Below are 19,151 nucleotides of genomic sequence, written 5' to 3' on the forward strand. Positions count from 1 at the left end.
ATTAAATATATTAAGATAAGATTCTCAATTACCTTAATCATATGTATAGTCTCTTTCATGTAATCATATTTGCTGCTACATAATTTATGGATGAAATACACGAGTTAGGTGACATGTCCAATGTGTTTGATAAAATGCTCAAATGAGGTATTTATTTAGATTGTTTGTTAAATGCTGATATGATTATCACATGTGTCTATCTATTGCATCTGAGTAAGATTGGGACTACAACATGACCCAAGCAATCAGTAACAATCCTTGCACTAGTGGTTGAATTAGTCTTGCCACATTGGGTAACTCGATGAATCCGTGTCACACGGCGATTGTCGATAGTGGTTAGGCCATCCATGTCAATTAACTCAACGTGTGCTCGTACCAATCAAACTTACCAAAAAAACTGATTGGCCTATTGTGTGTTTACCATGTATGGACATCATTGCGTGAATCTAAGCTACCACTTACCAATGTAAAAGCCCGTTTCAAACATGATATCACGATCTGCAAAGACTCATGAGTCGAGCATGGTGGTATGAGATACCGTGGTCGAGCTTTCGGCCTATGCTGGGGTAACGAGCCTCCCTTTAGTGACCAGTGAGCAACCTAAACTAGTGAGCCGAGCACGGTGGTATGGGACATCATGTTCGAGCTGTCGGCCTACGCTGAAGTGACAAGCCTCCCCGTAATGACCGTGAGTATAAACTCTTGAATTTGCCTATCCACTGCTTTTCTTTAGGGGTGATGCCCTACAACTTGCCTATCGTATGTGAATAAGTAGGATTGAAAACCCTAGATGGATCTTTCGGTTGGGTAAATGATATAAAGGGAGGTACCTTAGCTTCCCGAACTTATTGTACGAATGAGCTTAATTAAGTATTCTGCTAACACGACTATGCACCGCATTGCATGTGCTTTGGCGAGGAAGTTACACTTTAGGGAGTTTGTCATGCGCAAACTTGATTATCAGAGTCGCTTGTGAGGGAGCTTTGTGCAAGGGCATGCATCATTACTGCACACCATTCCTACATTAACAAGAGTAGCTAGGAAGTGATTATTGTATTACTTTATCATTACTGCTTGATTGACTTGATAACATGTTAACCTTTGCCTTATAGTACCACTGACTTGATCACTCACTCCCATTCTAGGATGGTGTTTTAAAACACCAACCAGACTCTGTTGTAAATGCAGGTGAGGACAAAGTCTATGCAGCTAAGTTGGACTTCATAGATGAGGAGGAGGAGTTCTCCTATATTCAGTTATCAAGCGGGTCTATGTGGACCTCATTCTGATCCAACAGGATTACAGGGATACACGGATTAGTTGGACATTACATTTTGACATTTTGTATATTTTGAAAAAAAACCTTATATAAATTAAACCCTGATACATCATCATACTCTGGAGACTGTGAACCGCTTACTTATTTCAATACATATACTTCATTCTTCCACTTGCTTAATTACATTATCTCTGGAGTATGATATACTATTTTAGTGTAATCTCACTCATATTTAATACATTGCTGTGGACAACATTTAAACATCATTATCCATGTTGCATAAGTGATGTACTGGATTTCAGGAGTTGAGCTTTGCTCGACCCTCAAAATCCGGGGCGTTACAAGTTGGTATCAAAACATGATTTGGATTAAATTGGACCTAGGTTATAAGTAACACGACGCACTCTAAACGTACTCTGACGTAGGAAGGGGATGATGAAATGTAGAAATGATCGTCGGATCCCGAAGTTTCACCGACGAGCGAGATTGAGCGTCGTAATGTAACCTGTACGCGTCCGAGATCATGTGAAATGATCTCAGTTCCTTTTAGGTCGTTAATCAACGGGTTTAAACTATATGTCGACAGATCCTGAACTTGAAACAAGCCAAAAAGCATGAATATGTGCGTCTTGGATCGAGAAAACGCATCATACTGGCAAAGGGGACCAAATTACAAAATCTAGTGGGGCCCAGGGGGTCTCCCACATGTACACAGCACCCCAGGAGGGGATGGCCACTGTCTCAGGCGGAGCCACAGCCGGACACCCCAGGGGGGCAGCGGCACACCGCCCGGCTCTAGAGCGGCAGCGGTGGCACCGCGGCATCAGCGACACGCCGCCCACCGGCCACCCATGTGGGGCTGTCCCACATGTGGGGCCCTCTATTTCACTCACTTAACCCCATTTCACCTCCATTTCATGCTATTCCACCCTCCAAATACCCATATACCCTCTAAAACCCCATTTCTCCCTCAAATCATGTAAGACCCATATCCTAGCTTGTACTGTTCCATCAACTCCCGTGATCCTTCCCGATGAATTCTGGCAATCCACGACCTATAGTCGATGTTTGCGCATGACTCTAAGTCGTATCCAGTAGAATTAAGTCAGCTTAATTTGAGACTTGTATCATTGCGACCGCACCATCGTAGCAGTTCTAACAGACCTGGTATCCTAAGTGGAGTAACTGTACAAAATGCACTCGCCTTATGGTGGACTTCCTATACAGAGCTGGACAGGGAGACAAGTTGTGCCTGCCTACCTTCGCCATGTCTCAGATAATCAGGACCATACGCTCTAATCAGGGAGATGCCTTACTCCCATTCGGCCGACTTATCTGCAAGATTGCTCATAACTTTAGTTTCAGACTAAATATGGATAATCTTGCGCTCATCCATTTTATTAGTGAGACTACACTCAATAATATGGAAATTGGTCCTAGGCAACGCCAAGCCCGACTTGACGAGTATGGGGATGAAATAGAAGAAGAAAGTGAAGAGGAAGAAGACAGTGAGGATGAAGAAGGAAATGGTGAAGAAGGCAATGAGGAAGAAAGCAGTAGGGAAGAAGAAGGCGGTGAGGAGGAAGAGCAGGAAGAAGAGGAGGAGACCCAAGATTCAGTTGGGGAACCTCCTGTTACACATGAAGAACGCCATATCGGGCCGCCTTAGAAGCCTGTATGGCCAGGATTGAAGAGAACCAAGCCGCCCTGAGACAAGAGTTCAAGGAGAATCAGGCCTATCTGAAACAGAAATTCAAGAAAATGTCTCGCACCTTGAAGACCCTCTTGTGCTGTATGCAGGATAAGGGTGCGCCTCCACCCTTGCCAGAGTCAGAAGACTAGTCATGTGTTGCAGTTGTCTTCTGGTTTTCTTTGTTTCTTATTTTCTTTGTTATAGCCCTGGACGACTTACTTGGATGTTAGTGTAGTTAGTGTTAAAGCTTTTGCTAAATAATCTCACATGCATCTTCTGTCATAATTCATTTAATACTACATCTCATGTATTATGATAAGTTTTGGCTAAATGAAATGCATGAAGCTTCTTTTGATTTGGAATGTGTAGAATGTTCGAAAAATTGGATAATATTATCTTAATCTTACACATATTGCACCCTATGTTGTATATAGGGAATACCTCCTAAAAACACTCAGAATATAGAACGTCTTGCACTTGGTGGATCGATTAACGGGGCACCTCTCCTAAGCGATAGCCATACGGACCCCGGTTTGGGCCCGAATAGTGACATAATGCTGGATTCACAGCCGACCACTTGCCCCACTAATGGGCCAACACCTTGTGACCCACCGGTTCTGAAACAAAACCGTGCTTCTTCGTCGATGCCACACATGCCTCAGGTGGCTCCTCCTCTTAATAGGTTAGAGCAGATGATGCTCCTGATGCAGCAATAGCAACAGTTTTTTACCACTATTATGAGGGTCATTGCCCAGAACATGAATATGGTCCTGCATATGCCACCTGTGCAGCCCACTAGGATTATGACTGCCGATGGCCTATTTGAGCGCTTCCACCCTCCTACATTTGCAGGTACTCACCGACCCGAGGAGGCAGAGTATTTGTTAGATCGTATATCTAAGATGCTGAAGCCGTTGCACTATACTGAGGCAGAGCAAGTGGAGCTTGTTACATATATGTTTGAGAAGGAGGCTAGTCTTTTGTGGGACAACATCCTACGAACCGTTCCTGCAGGATATGTGTGGACGTGGGACGCATTTGAAACTTGTTTCCATGGAAAGTACTTCCCCCTCACTTACCGTAATGAAAAGGAGAGTGAATTTCTTCACCTTCGACAAGGGGGATGACAGTGGCAGAATACGAGAACCGCTTCACGGAGCTAGCCAGATATGCTCCATTGATCCTAGCAGAAGAGCCGATGAGGATGCGACAATTTTGAGAGGGTTTATAGACTGATATCTGCACTAAGATGTGTTGCGCTAGCATTCGCAACTATGCTGAGCTAATGAACATGTCCTTGCAAGCTGACCAAGATAGAGATAGATTGTCCCAGACATGTATGCCCATGACCCCAAGGCCTCGACCTGAATTGCCAAACCAACCATTCCTCGATAAGAGGCCAAGTGAAAATTCGCCTCCCAGGCTAATGGCTCCATCGACCCCGCCGAGGCGATCAGATTTTTGGTGCGTCTACTGTAAGAAGACGAACCATAACGAGCCTTTTTGCTTTAGTAAGATAAGGGACAATGGTTTTACGCCGCCTAAGAAGATCAACCACCTGCCACCACAAGTTATATCAGCTCCGCCTCTACGATCAGCACCACCAGTACAGCCATTTTACCGACCACCCATACCTTAAAATAGGCCACCACAACAACCTATGGCAGCGCAACCAAATCATCCGCAATAAGCCCGTGTACACGCACTTGCAGCTAAAGCATGTGAGTCAACAACTATAGTGCCTTTAGGCTTCGAAGTCATAGCCCACATCCAAGGTACTCCAATTTTCCTGTTGGTGGACACCAGCTCCACTATTTCGATGATATCATACTCTACAGTCAAGTGGTTAGGGTTGAATATTACCCCTATAGTTGGAGTGAGAGTCATTGCGATTGCTGGAGCCTTCACAAACACCACTAAGCTATGTAAGGGTTGCCTGATAGACTTAGAGGGCAGGGTGGTGTGTATTGACCTAATTATCACCATAATACATCATTACGACGTCATCCTCGGTATGGATAGACTCACCGAAAAGAAGGCAGAGATCAACTGTGATCCCAGATTGGTGACAGCCCATGGACCCGAGGGCACGATCTTCACCTTCCCTGTTCAAGTCAATTGTGCTCACCGCATTCATTGTTACGCCTCCTTATTAGAAAATTTTGATTGTCCAATGCTTGGGGACACGCCTATAGTCCAATATTTCATGGACGTATTCAGAACAATTCCTGGACCACCTCCTCAACGCGAGATCAATTTTACCATCGACTTAGTGCCCAGTGTGACACCTATCTCTCTACCAACGTATCGCATGCCTCCATGTGAGATGGAGGAACTGAGGAGACAGATTGATGATCTGTTGGATTCAAGTGTCATACGATCGAGCATATCTCCTTGGGGAGCACCTGTGTTGTTTGTAATGAAGAAAAACCAATTGTTGCGATTGTGTATTGATTATCGCAAACTGAATCACATCACTGTCAAGAACAAGTATCCTCTACATAGGATAGATGACCTGTTCAACCAGTTGAAAGGGGCACAGTATTTCTCAAAAATTGACCTACAGTTCAAGTATCATCAGTTGCATGTCAGAAATGAAGACGTACAGAAAACAGCATTCAGAACCAATTTTGGGCACTACAAGTTCCTCGTGATGCCATTTAGGCTTATAAATGCATCGGCCATGTTCATGGACTTCATAAATCAAGTGTTTCAGCCGTATCTGTACCGATTCGTCATCGTGTTTATAAATGACATTTTAATATACTCCAAAAGTCAGAAAATTATGAAGAACACATGCAATCAGTCTTCAATACTCTCAGGAAGAATCAGTTGTTTGCACAATACTGAAAATGCTACTTCTGGAAAGAAGAAGTCAAGTTTCTGGAACACGTGGTATCCAAGGAAAGAATTGTCGTGGACCTTCCCAAGGTGGCCACGGTACAGGACTGGGAAAAGCCCGGCTCAGTTACAGAAGTGAGGAGTTTCTTCGGACTTGCTGCTACTATCACCGATTCATTAAAGATTTTTTCAAGATAGCCAGACCATTGTCTCAACTCATTCGAAAAGATCTTAAGTTTTCCTGGAACGAGAAAGCAGAAGCAGCCTTTCAGGAATTGAAGGACAAGATGACGTCCGCACCTATGCTAGTATTGCTAGAGCAAGGGATCAGATATACTATATACACTGACGCATCTCGTGTTGGTTTGGGTTGTGTACTTATGCAAAAGGATAGAATGATTGCCTATGCATCGCGACAGTTGAGGAAACATGAAGAAAACCATCCCACACATGACCTGGAATTAGCCGCGGTCATTTTCGTATTAAAGCTCTGGAGACATTACCTCTACAAAGAGGAGTTCAAGCTCTTTTGCGATCACAAAAGCCTCAAGTACATCTTTACTCAAAGAGACTTGAATATGAGGCAATGACGTTGGATAGAGACCTTGAAGGATTCAAGTTTGAGGTCTCCTACCATCTTGGAAAGGCCAACCTGGTGGCCGATCCGTTGAGCCACAAGAAGACAATAGAATTTACAGCTCCGGTGATGATAAAAAAGTGGAATATGATAGAGTTTGTGCGAGACTTCGAACAGAAGCTTATAGTAGAGGAGTCATTTGAGAGCATCGCACACATCCACATATAGCCACTTATTGATGACCAAATCATTGTGGCTCAGGAAGAAGATGAACTGTTGGTGAAGATGAGAGAAGAGCAAGTGACAGTGAAGAATCTGAATGGAGAGTTGGCTCGGACGGAGGTTTACGATATCGTGGCCACCTGTGCATCCTGAATCTCTATGACTTGAGAAGAAAAGTCCTAGAAGCCACTCACAATTCAATGATGGTGATGCATCTAGGCAGTACAAAGATGTATAGAGATATGAAACGTTCGTACTGATGGGACAACATGAAAGCCCACATAGTAGACTTTGTGTCCCGTTGTCTCATGTACCAGCAGGTCAAGGCCAAGCATCGTCGACCTCCTAGTTTACTTTAGCCCATGCCCATAGCTGAATGGAAGAGGAATTTCATATTTATGGATTTCATTTTTGGGTTACCAAAGACGAGAAAGGGGCATGACTCCATTTGGGTGATTGTGGACCGATTGACGAAATCGGCTCATTTCCTCCCGATTAGAGTTTTAAATTCAACAAATGATTTACCTAAGTTGTATAAAAAGGAGATTGTACAGCTGCATGGAGTTCCCATGGAGATTGGGTCGGACTAAGACACATGATTCACGTCTATTTTCTGGACTCGAATCCAAGAAGCAATGGGAGTGAAACTGAAGTTCAGTACCGCGTTTCACCCATAGACCGATGGGCAAACAGAATAGGTAAATCAGATATTAGAAGATATGTTGCGAGCTTGTGTGCTTAATTTCAAGGACAGTTGGGAGGACTGTCTCCCTTATGCCAAGTTTACTTATAACAACAACTTTTAAGCGAGCATTGGCATGGCTCCCTATGAAGTTTTGTATGGGTGCCCATGTCGAGCTCTACATTATTGGTCAAAAGTTGGCGAGAAGAGTCTGGTTGGCCTAGACTTGGTTCAAGCAACCTCAGAGAAGATTGACATTATCAGGCGTCGACTTCTTGCAGCCCAGAGTAGACAGAAGAGTTACACCGATACCAGACGGTGACAGCTGGAATTTGCAGTTGGGGACCACGTATTTCAAAAAAAAATTTCAATGAAGGGAATCCTTCAATTTGGCAAGAATTGGAAACTCACACCGACATTCATTAGCCCATTTCAGATTCTATACTGAGTGGGTGTGGTGGCATACCGCCTCTCTTTGCCCACACCACTCACAGGCGTACACAACGTGTTTCACGTATCAATCTTGAAGAAATATGTTCCTGACCCTTCCCATATTATCAAATGGGAGTAAGTACAGTTAAGTGAAGACACTACCTATGTACTGCGACCAACACGTGTTCACGATAGGAAGGAACAAGTGCTACACAACAAAGTAATCCCACTTGTGAAGGTACTATGGACGCACCACACTAAGGAAGAGGCTACTTGGGAAACAAAAGCCGAAGTCCGTAAGAACTTGCCTCAGATCCTCGAGGAGTACGAGAATGTACTAATTTCGTGGATAAAATTTTTCTTTTAGGGGGGTAGATTGTAACATCTCAAAAAAATCCGTACAAAGGCCCGAGTACCACCTCAGGCAGAAATCCCTAAGGACCGTATTCTCTAGAAATTTAGGCGAAAATTAATTAAGTACTGAACTAAATTAATCGGTGGAATTAGCTCAGACCACCATTTACACAAATAGCAAGACCCAAAACCATCAAAATCGCTAACTCAACACTACTTGAGAACGTAGGAGAAATCCCACGAGCATGTCGCTCTCAAGAATACATTGAAACTCCGTATCGAACCGGGACCGCACATCGAAAGTTCGATGACCACGAAACTATAGGGTTATGTCCATCCTACTGGGCTTGACAACCATCACGGGAATCGAGCCCAGATAGTATCAAAAAATGCACAACTTGACCCCTGAGTAAAGTGTGTAAGAAACGCGAATATCTTTAGAAAATGTATTGAAACTTAAGTAAATTGGGTAGTTCGTTTGCGCGCGAAATTGAGGATTTCAGATCGTCAATTTCTGACCAAACTTCACCCAGGGAAAAAGGAAATTTTCCTGCTCATATCCGTCAACTTGCAACCCCGATCGAGCAAGTCCGACCGTTGATCTGACATACAGTCGATCGGCCTATCCAATTGCGCCAAAATCACAATCCTGGTATAGATCCATTATCAGGGAACTTCCCCTACGATGTAAGTGAATAATGGGCCTCTAAATGAGCCCTGTTTGTTGAAAACAGATACCCTTTGGTTATGAACTAAGTATACCATGGCCCTGGGGCCATTTACATCAGTTCTAGGCCTACATAAAGCCCTTAAACCACTCCATTCCCATTCCATACGAATTTCTCTAACCCTAGGATAGAGAAGAGAGAAAAGAAGAGAAAGGAGTGAGGAGAGAAGGGAAGGTTTGAGATCATTATTGTGATTCTTCCCCGCTACTCCATACACTGAATCACCCTTCCACTTTGCTACACAATCGTTTTCGGTTTCGATTTGGGTAAGAAAATATAACCCTAATCTTGATTTAGAGATCCAAATAGAGTAATCGACAAAATAGCTAAGCTATTTCATTGCTTAAGTGCCCGACGTTCCATTTTTGGGAACGTAGAATTCGAACCGCGTTCGAATCGAGTATTCCGACGAAAGGTGCGGACTATAAATATTTAGGTTATGGTTTTCAATGCTTTCAATAGGAGCTAATGATTTATGTCTAACATGATTGCTACCATATGATCTTCGTTACAACATTTTTGATATATTATGCATGTGTGAACTATGTTGAAAACAAGATGCATTCCATGTGTTTGTTGAAATGTTTGAATGAACATGAAATTGTGATTTGTGCCTGTCATGACTGTAAACCTAGGATACATGTTTGTCATATGCATGATGATCTCTTTGTGTAAGGAATTACCATAATATTTGTCGTAACTAATTTAGTCTATGTATTTGGTGATGTGTAGTCTAAGTGTTTGATTAAATGTCTGAATGAGAAATTGCTGATGAATTGTATTTATTAAGTGTATTAAGATAAGATTCTCAATTACCTTAATCACATGTATAGTCTCTTTCATGTAATCATATTTGCTATTACGTAATTTATGGATGAAATACACGTGTGAGGTGACATGTCCAATGTGTTTGATGAAATGCTCAAACGAGGTATTTATTTGGATTGTTTGTTAAATGCTGATATGATTATCACATGTGTCTATCTATTGCATTTGAGTAAGATTGGAGCTACAACGTGGCCTAGGCAATCGATAACAATCCTTATACTGGTGGCTGAATTAGTCTTGCCACATTGGGTAACTCGATGAATCCGTGTTGCATGGCAATTGTCGACAGTGGTTAGGCCATAAGGGGTGCTTATGCACTCTATGTCGATTAAGTCAATGTGTGCTCATACCAATCGAACTTACCAAATAAACCGATTGGCCTATTGTATGTTTACCATGTATGGACATCACTGCTTGAATCTAAGGTACCACTTACCAATATAAAAGCCCGTTTCAACCTTAGTTCCACGATCTACTAAGACTTATGAGCTGGGCATGGTGGTATGGGACATTGTGATCAAGATATTTGCCTACGCTTGGGTGACGTGCCTCCCCGTAATGACCAGTGAGTAACCCAAACTCGTTAGCCAGGTATGGTGGTATGGGACACCGTGTTCAAGCTGTCAGCCTACGCTGAGGTGATGAGCCTCCCCATAGTGACCGCGAGTATAAACTCTTAAATTTGCTTATCCACTACTTTTCTTTAGGGATGATGCCCTACAACTTGCCTATCGTATGTGAATAAATAGGATTGACGACCCTTGATGGATCCTTTGGTTGGGTAAATGGTATAAAGGGAGGTACCTTAGCTTTCCGAACATGTCGTATGAATGAGCTTAATTAAGTACTCGGCTAACACGACCATGCACCGCAATGTATGTGTTTTGGTGAGGAAGTTGCACTTTAGGAAATTTGTCATATGTGAACTTGGTTGTCGGAGTCGCATGTGAGGGTGCTTTATGCGAGGGCATGCATCATTACTGCACACCATTCCTACATTAACAAGAGTAGATAGGAAGTAATTGTTGTATTGCTTTATCATTACTACTTGATTGACTTGATAACATGTTAACCTTTGTCTTATAGTACCACTGAGTTGATCACTCACTCCTACTCTGGGATGGTGTTTTAAAACACCAACCAGACTCTGTTGTAGACGCAGGTGAGGACGAATTCTATGCAGCTAAGTTGGACTTCATAGATGAGGAGTAGGAATTCTCATACGTTCATCTATCAGGTGGCTCTATGTAGACCTCGTTCTGATCCGACAAGATTACTGGGATACATGGATTAGTTGGACACTTACATTTTGTCATTTTGTATATTTTGAAACAAACCTTGTATAAATTAAACCCTGATACATCATCATACTCTAGAGGCTGTGAACCGCTTACTTATTTCAATACATATACTTCAGTCTTCCGCTTGCTTAATTACATTATCTCTGGAGTATAATATATTGTTTTAGCATAATCCCACTCATGTTTAATATATTACTATAGACAAGATTTAAACATCATTATCCATGTTACATAAGTGATGTGCTGGATCTCGGGAGTTGAGTTTTGCTCGACCCTTGAAATTCGGGGCATTACACTAAATATATAGGCTTTATTCTACCAACTTTGGAAACCACCTCTATTTTATGCACTCTGCGCACCTTCGATGGCACTTCGATGTCATCAATGGTTGGAGTTCAAATTAATTCGAATTAAAAACTCCGCACCATTCCTATTGCATAAGTCTTTGATGTCATCAAAAATCTCTTCGATGCAATTAAAATTGGTCCAGAACTATCCAGCAAGTTGAACTTGAAAATCCAAAAATTCTCCATGTCATTGAATTGACTTCAATAACATCGAAACTTGGCTTCGATGGAATCGAACTTTGTAACCAATTATCCAACAATAAACTTAAATTTTCACTAAAATCTTAATGTGATTGATCGATTTTCGATGGCATCGAACACTTACTTCGAAGTAATCAACTATGGTCAATGACATCGAACAGTCAAGTTCAGCAACTCTTAAATTTGTACACTTTGCAAATTCGATTTTCTTCCTTCTTCACTTATTTTTTTGGATCTTGGACTCTTGAAATCTTTAATCTTAGCCTCCAAATATCTAATCCTTGCTTTGGCAATTATTAAACATTGAATACTTTCTTTTAGCATCCATTTCACCTTAAGCTCTCGAAATCACCTCGCGAGACAAACATACATAATTATATCGATTAAGCGTTATTATGTTCATAAAACTAAGATATAGACAGGAGAAATTTACAATATTTGACACTCAACACACCCCCACCATCATTTTGTTATTCCCGAGCAAAACATGCATGAAACAATCTTTCAAACTCTCAATTTTCAAAACCCTTTCAGAAAACAAACTTTTGTGCAATCAAGTTTAAATGAATAAGAATCAAAGATGAAATAGTGATAATTTCATAATCTAGAGCCGAATCTCATGGGTAAACAATTGAATTAAGTCCCCCTATATCAATTAACTAATAAAATGGGCTCAAACATCAAGTTTCTAATGTGCTCGGTGAATCCTAACTCACTTTTCATAAAAGATACTATTGTTTCATAATGTCAGTCATGCTCATCACTTCAATGCGAATAGATTAACTCAAGCATTGATTTCAAACCTATCCCCTTTTTCTTCTGTTTTCAGCTTCGAATTTTATATTGACGGACATTTTTCGCATTATTTTTAGTCTTTTCCTTCTTTTTAGTGAAATTTCCTTGAAGTACATATATGTGTGGCCTTTTTGTCAATCTAACTATTTTCTAGCTGGTTCCTCTCATCTTTTAAGGTAGATAAAGATCTCTAGACTTGGTTCCTAACACTTTTCAATGATATACATGCTAAAATATGAAATTCTAGTACTATTCACAGAAAACAAGTGTGAATTGTGAATTAGATTCAATTGATGTTTAAACTTTCTATTAATTAAATCATTGGGTGAGCTTAGTCAATAGTTTACTCAGCTGATCAAACTCCAAAAATTTTAAATTCAGCTCTTTATTTTATCATAGTACTTGGAATATGCTCAATTACACAGATTTTCACTTTCTAAACGAGTTCTGAAATTGAAAATTGAAAATTTTTCAAAGATTTTTGCTTGAAAAACACATATTTGTCTACCTAATCTCACCCACCAACCTAAATTCTACATGCTCTTCAATGTAAAAGATGTAAACAAGTAATGCATATGAGACAATGAAAATAAAAGGGAAGTGATAAGAAGATAATACCTAAAGAAGAAAAATTAAAGTCTTTCCAAAGTTCTCAACATGTAAGTGGAGTTAGCATGAAAACTAAACAAACAAAAACAACCTATTCTAATCCTAGATCCTAAGAAAGCAATATACCTAACTACACATCCATCAGACTAGGAGGTCAATCCTGATACACAGGATCAATCAAAGGGATGGATGTATCCTCTGAATCAAAATTTTCAACAAATGACTTTAGACGATGTCTATTCACTTTAAAATTATTGTCATTCATTGGATTCTCAATCTTAACAGCCCCATAAGGATATGTAGTTTCAATGATGAAGGGGTCGTTCCAATGAGAGCAAAGCTACCCAGAAAGAGATGTAATCTGGAACTGTACAAGAGGACCTTTTTACCTATTGTAAATGATTTTCGAAGGATGTTCCAGTCATGGAACACCTTCATTTTATCCTTGTAAATTTTTGAATTTTCATAAGCATCATTCTGGATCTCTTCGAGTTCATTTAACTGAAGTTTGCACAGCGAGTTAGCGTTGTCCAAGTTGAAGTTTATATTTTTTTATTGCCTAGTGGACCTTATGTTCCAACTCCACAGGCAAATGGCAAGTCTTCCCATAGACAAGTCTAAAGAGAGACATTCTAATGGAGGTCTTCTAAGCTATACGGTAAGCCCATAAAGCGTCGATCAGTCTAATTGACTAATCTTTTCCGTAAGGATTCACCGTTTTTTTCAGAATTTATTTAATTTTCCTGTTGGAAACTTCAACTTGACCATTTGTCTATGGGTAATATGGGTTGCTCACTTTGTATGAAACGCCATATTTTCTCATTAAGTTTTCAAATGGCCTATCGTAAAAGTGGGAGCCACCATCACTTATGATGGCTCTATGTGTTCCAAACCGAGACAAAATATTTTCTTTTAAAAATTGAATGATCGTGGTGTGGTCATTATTCCGACATGGAATTGCTTCAATTCATTTCGTAACATAATCGACCGCTAGAAAAATGTAATTAGATCCAAATGATGGGGGGAATGGTTCCATGAAATCAATGCCCCAACAATCGAATACGTCTATGATCAGAATGGGGTTTAGTGGCATCATGTTTCTAAGGGACAATCCTCCCATTTTTTTTACAAAGCTCACAAGCTTTGCAAAACTCATAAGTGTCTCTGAACATAGTGGGCCAATAAAAACCTCACCACGGGATTTTGGTCGTGGTCTTTTTTGGCACAAAAGTGACCACCACAGGCCTGAGAGTGACAAAAGGAGATTATGATATGATATTCATTGTCCAGCACACGTCTCCTCAGAATTTGATATGGGCAGTATTTGAATAAATATGGGTTGTTCTAGATGGCATAGAATTTCTTTTTATCTTGTGCAGTCCAATGTATCGGCGTGAAACATGTGGCAAGATAATTTGCAATATCAACAAACTAAGGTAATTGAGAGATTTTAAACAATTGTTCATCTGAGAACATGTTGTTTATTGGTGTCGGCTCGAGGGAATCGGATATGACAAGTCGAGAGAGATGGTTAGCCACTACATTCTCTACTCCCTTTTTATCGCGTGTTTCAATGTTAAAGTCTTGGAGTAGAAGGATCCATCTTATCAAATGAGATTTAACATCCTTCTTAGAAAGAAAGTACTTAAGCGTCGCATAATCAGAATAGATAATGATCTTGGATCTGATCAAGTATGACCTAAATTTGTCTAAGGCGAACACTATGGCTAAGAGTTCCTTTTCTATAGTAGAGTAATTCATTTAGGCAAAATTTAGAGTTCTTCTCGCATAATAATTCACATAAGGCTTCTTCTCATTTCTTTGGCCTAACACTGCCCCAATAGCATAGTCGGATGCATCGTACATAATCTCAAGAGGAATGCTCCAATTGGGTGGTTGCATGATAGGAGTGATGGTCAATATATCCTTGAACTTAGAGAAAGTTTTCTGGCATTCTTTGCGCCATGCATATGGAACATCCTTTTGGAGGAGATTAAATAAAGGATGAGTGAAATGACTAAAGTCCTTAATAAATCTCCTATAAAATTAAGAGTGTCTTCAGAAGGAACACACATTACATATACTTTTGGGTGGAAGTAGGTTAGAGATTAAGTCAATTTTAGCATTGTCTATCTCGATTTCTGTGGATGAAATTATGTGTCTAAGAACTATTCCCTTGGGAATTATGAAATGGCATTTCTCTCAATTCAGCACAAGATTTTTTCTTCACATCTCTTCAGTACATGTTTAAGATTTTCAAGGCAATCGCTGAAGGATGGATCGAAGACAAAGAAATCATCCATAAATACCTTTAGATATTTTCCCACCATGTCAGAAAAATGCTCAACATACATCGTTGAAATGTAGCAGGGGCATTACACAGTCCGAATGGCATCCTTCGGTAAGCAAAGGTGTCAAAGGGGCATATGAACGTGGTCTTCTCTTGATCTTCAAGGGTTATCTCTATCTGGTTATAGCTCGAATACCCGTCCAGGAAATAGTAGTAAGAGTGACCATCTAACCTTTCTAGTATTTTATCAATGAAAGGTAAAGGAAAGTGCTCTTTCCTTATAACGAATTCAATTTCATGTAGTTAATGCACATCCTCCAACCAGTAGTGATTCGAGTTGGTACAACTTCATTATCGGCATTGGCTAAGATGGCGATTCTGAACTTCTTAGGAACCACATGTGTTGGACTCAACCATTGATTGTTGGATATAGGGAATATAATACCCACACCCAAAAATTTCAAAACATCACCCTTAACCACTTCCTTCATGTTTGGATTTAAATAGCGTTGTGGTTGTCAAGAGGTTTTCATATTATCCTCAAGATGAATACGGTGAGTATAAATTAAGGGGTCAATTCCCTTAAGGTCCGCAATCAACCATCCAAGGGCTCCCTTATGCTCTTTGAGAGTAGCAATAAGCATATTCTCTTACTCTTTCTCAAGGTGGAAAGAAATCACCACCGAATATATCTCATCTTGACCTAATTACATATATTTAAGATCAGTGGACAAAGACTTTATGTCAAGCTTCGGTGCTTTGAAATTAGATGGTAGAGGCATCATATCAATTCGAGGAAAATTCTCAAATTGGGGCATCCACCAGTTAATTTCACGTACCAGGGTCTCATTAAGCAAGCTATCCATCTCCTTAATCATGTCATTATCCAAATCAGGGGAGAGGGCCAAGCATGTCTCCAAAGTGTCAGAGTATAGAGTCAAAAGTGTTCTATCTTCTACAAATGAATCGATCATGTTAACATGTGGGTATCTTCAACATCCTCTGGTTCTTTGCTCATATTATAAAAAAATATTCAATTCTAATGTTATTTTCCTGAAAGATAATTTCATAATTACATTCCTACTATTGATTATAGTGTTTGATGTAGCTAGGAATGGATGACCAAGAATGACTTATCGACCTAGCCAAGCACGTCCTCGATCATTCCTCTCGATACATAGATTAAACAATCAGCAAGTTGAAGTGTGGTCCTGGTGGGTTTTAATTCACCAAACCCAAGTTGTTCGTATGCCGAGTAAGGGATTAAATTCACTCTCACTCCTAAATCAAGAATTGTGTGCTCAATCCGTTGGTCCCCGATTGCACAAGAGCCCGTCGGGCTACCCGGATCTTCATACTTTTATGGCACATCTTACTTTAAGATGGCACTCACTTTTTCAGTCAAAAATATTTTTCTTTATATATTTTGTCATCTTTTGGTAGTGCATAGATCTTTCAAGAACTTGACATATGAGTCAATTTGCTTGATAGATTCTAAGAGAGGAATATTAACTTTCACCTATTTAAGCACCTCAAAAATATATTGAGTGTTGCTCAGAGGTTTATGTGAAATCAACCGGTATGGGAATGGTGCAACTAGCTTATACTCTCCCTCCGATTCTTTCTCATGTGAGACGTCACTAATTCTATCATCTTTCTTAAACTCTTTCAAGTCCTTAGGCTTCTCAACCCTCGTCGAGATGGTTTTGTCAATCATTTTTTCACTTCTAAGAGTAGTGATAGATTTAGCTTGTTCCACATATTGGTCTGAAGAGCTTGGGTCACTTATTTCATATTGTGGTTTCGGATTAGATAAAGGTTGGGCTGGAAAAGTCTCTATCTCTCTAATCATTAAGTGTGACTCAATCCTTTGAATGGATTTGTTAAGGTCCTGGAATGCTTGTAAAGTATTATGATTGAAGAGCTCTTGATTTTGAATGTGTTTGAGAACCGAATCCTCTTAGGATCTGTGCTAATTTTTATTGGCCGATTGAACATTCCTCCAATTGAAGTCGTGATGGTTCTTCCAACTAGAGTTGTATGTATTTGAGATAGGGGTGATGAACGGCCTTTGATAGTTGTTCATGGCATTTTATTGCTCATGTGATAACTCTTGAAAAGCAGGAATGGTAGGACAGTTCTGTGTCAAGTGTATGTTACTAGCACAATTACCACATACAACTTCAATGGTCTCTTTAGGCTTGACCATCTCTACTTTCTTTAGTTCCATGGCCTCGATTTTTCTTGTAAGATTTGCCACCCTTGCACTTATGTTGTCCTCTTCCCGTAAGACGTATATTCCTCTCTTTCCTCTTGATTGATTGGGCATAGAAGTCGAGGCTTTTGAGGAGGTGTCCCATGACTGTGCATTCTCGGTAAGTAGATCGAAATAGTCCCATGTGTTATCGGCCTCTTTATTCATAAACTCCCCATTGCATATCATCTCTACGAATTGGCGCATGAGCAAAGTCAGTCCATCATAGAAAAAGTTTATGACCCACCATATGTCATAGCCATGATGTGGGCAAGAGTTTATAAGATCCTTGAATCTCTCCCAACATTAGAAGAAGGTCTCTTCCTCTTTTTGGGAGAAGTTCATGATCACTCTCCTCAAAGTGCTGGTCATGTGAACTGGGAAGAACTTTTTAAGGAACTCTCAGGTCATCTCAGGCCAAGTCCCTATTGATCTTACTCGAAGGGCATGTAACCATGACTTGACCTTCTCTTTCAAAGAGAGGGGAAATAATTTAAGCCTCACAATATCATCGGACACATTCGAGAAGTGCTAAGTCGCTACAATCTCATCGAACTCTTTGACATGTAGGTATGGACTTTCATAATCAAGTCCATGAAACTTCAGAACAAGCTGGATCACTCCCGATTTAAAGCCCACATTTCCTACATTGTGTGGAAACACTATGCAGGAAGGTGTACTTGCCCTCCCTAGTTGGATATAATCTCTCAATGTTCTTGGCATAGGAGCACTATGCACCTCATTCTCATCTTAGTGTTCCTCAACTGGTTGGTGCGGTTGATTCGCAGCCATTGTTTCTATCAATTCAGGTGATCTTAGATGATGTTTAATCCAGTGATAGATAAGCAATCCTTCGACCAATCCTCATTCACTTTAAGAGTTATAGAGTGTTGTCACGAACCCACTTGGGCATAAAACACTCTCAGTCCTCAAGTTCCAAAACTAAAAGCTAAGAAGAAACTATAGAAATAAGAAATCAAAAAAGAGAAGTTGGAAAGAAGTTACTGAATCAGGAGTGTTGTGTTAGTTGCTACAAAACAGAAAAACATACTAGTTCTAAACATGCAGCAGAAACAAATCATAACCCTAGACTAATTCCAACACTAATCAATTTCAGAAAAATGCAATTGAAGTCCCCAGTAACAGTGCCAAAAACTTGTTCACAACCCTAAGTGTAGGGTTGCATTGTACTAATAACTCGATGAGGCCAAGGTCGAATCCACAGGGACTTACCTTATACGTATTCTGAAAATAACTAAAACTAGTAATCGAAAATCTGAAAATTTAGAGAGAAATTGTTGTGAATTAAATCTATAAAGTAATAGAAACTAGAGGGCTAAGGATCCACTTGTAGCTATTTTGATTCTACTCTACTTGATTCAATCAAACACAACTAGAATCAAAGTCTTATTCTATCGAGTTGGAAGATAGAGCAGTTAAATTATAATATGGTGCTGAACTTCATTGAATTAGTTCACACATGAAGCACCAACCATGCCCATAGACGATGCTGGATGATGAATTTTATGAATCACGAATTTTACAGATCACACGATTACAAAATAGATAAGAAGATATCAAAAGCTTCCCAAGAATCTACTGTAATTTCAGACACAATAAATCATAGAAAACTGAAAATATTCATTCATTCAAAATAGAAATCAATGAAAGTTCAACATAAACTTGAATCAAAATAGAATAAGCATCAAAATAAACTA

At 40.0% G+C, this 19,151-nt stretch overlaps 1 non-coding gene across 1 annotated transcript; it reads left to right on the top strand.

The window, feature by feature from the left end:
• The first annotated feature begins 17,689 nt into the window (after positions 1-17,689).
• Positions 17,690-17,798, top strand: LOC131241781 (small nucleolar RNA R71). Its single transcript, XR_009169347.1, has one exon. It is a non-coding gene; the product is annotated as a small nucleolar RNA R71 (small nucleolar RNA).
• The last annotated feature ends 1,353 nt before the right edge of the window (positions 17,799-19,151 follow it).

The sequence above is a fragment of the Magnolia sinica genome, chromosome 3, assembly GCF_029962835.1.
Source record: "Magnolia sinica isolate HGM2019 chromosome 3, MsV1, whole genome shotgun sequence".
In the NCBI taxonomy this organism is placed as follows: domain Eukaryota; kingdom Viridiplantae; phylum Streptophyta; class Magnoliopsida; order Magnoliales; family Magnoliaceae; genus Magnolia; species Magnolia sinica.